At 36.6% G+C, this 1,335-nt stretch overlaps 2 non-coding genes across 2 annotated transcripts; both read left to right on the top strand.

The window, feature by feature from the left end:
* The first annotated feature begins 505 nt into the window (after nucleotides 1-505).
* LOC145677644 (5S ribosomal RNA) lies at nucleotides 506-624 on the top strand. The gene has a single exon (XR_014129916.1). It is a non-coding gene; the product is annotated as a 5S ribosomal RNA (ribosomal RNA).
* A 177-nt stretch (nucleotides 625-801) lies between these two features.
* Nucleotides 802-920, top strand: LOC145677646 (5S ribosomal RNA). Its single transcript, XR_014129918.1, has one exon. It is a non-coding gene; the product is annotated as a 5S ribosomal RNA (ribosomal RNA).
* Nucleotides 921-1,335: the final 415 nt, after the last annotated feature.

Raw genomic sequence — 1,335 nt, 5'->3', positions numbered from 1 at the left:
TTACTAATTTGCCTCACTTTATTTGCATCCCTGCAGTAAATAATTCTTATCGATAATAGTTAAAATGTATATTACATTTTAGTGCTTCACGACTGAATGATCATCTGCCTTACGTTATCTCGCAGCTGAAGAGAATGCTACACTGAAAACTACCTTGCGTTATAAAGGGTAAGTGAAACATATCTTAAAAATATCTTTCATACATTTCATTGTGTACATTAAAGAATGTAAGTTTGCCTTTTTCCTGTAATCAATACTTAATAAAGGATTTATTTTTATTTATTTATATACAATTTCATACGTGGTTCGTGATAGTAAACTCGATAGGACACAGTGGCACTATGAACATCCGAATCACTCATCATTCGAACATTCAAATATTTATTCGAATATTAGTATATTCCAAGTAATGTTAACGACGTTAATATGCTTGCCTTTATAGTTAATAATGTCAATTCTTACTTAAAACATACTTCCTTAACAGGACATTGAAGAAAAGGTAGTTGCCAACGGCCATACCATGCTGAATATACCGGTTCTCGTCCGATCACCGAAGTCAAGCAGCATCGGGCCTGGTCAGTACTTGGATGGGTGACCGCCTGGGAACACCAGGTGCTGTTGGTATACTTTTTCTAATTTTGTTTTTCACAAAGACGAATATTCTCACATCGTTCACCACGATAATTTCGTAATCATGCATTACTTAAAACAATTAGCAACGCTTTCCACGCGCTGGTCTTTTTGAGTATTCACCGACAAACCTACGTAGCTACAATAACTCACTCGAAGCCATATGCATTCGCCAACGGCCATACCATGCTGAATATACCGGTTCTCGTCCGATCACCGAAGTCAAGCAGCATCGGGCCTGGTCAGTACTTGGATGGGTGACCGCCTGGGAACACCAGGTGCTGTTGGCATCTCTTTTTCAAATTTCATTATCCTTCAAGTACGAAAATACTAGAAACATTAATTTTATAGTACTTTCAAGAGATAATTTATCAACATTATTTCATAGCGATTAATCGATATTCTAAGCGTTATACCCACTATTTCTTACACTAACAGCCTGTTTATTTGCACGGCACATTAAAATAACCTGATTTCCGATCCGTGTGCACCTACTACTATACTTAACACGGAATGTATTACCACTTTTTAAAAGTAAATTATTATGACTAAGTGTAGATCTCCGGCGAGTAAATGCCTTTCGTATACAAGCACGACACATCTCCGCTATGTGCTTTACTTTTTTACTAACAGCATATAGAAATTGGATTTCAACGTGTTTCTACATAACAGAATGAAGCAAATTTCGTGATTTAACTCTTTCGA

The sequence above is a fragment of the Thermobia domestica genome, unplaced genomic scaffold, assembly GCF_964235325.1.
Source record: "Thermobia domestica unplaced genomic scaffold, izTheDome1.hap1.1 HAP1_SCAFFOLD_1141, whole genome shotgun sequence".
Classification (NCBI taxonomy): domain Eukaryota; kingdom Metazoa; phylum Arthropoda; class Insecta; order Zygentoma; family Lepismatidae; genus Thermobia; species Thermobia domestica.
The sequence above is the reverse complement of the archived record's forward strand: the minus strand, read 5'-3'. Positions and strand labels throughout refer to the sequence as shown.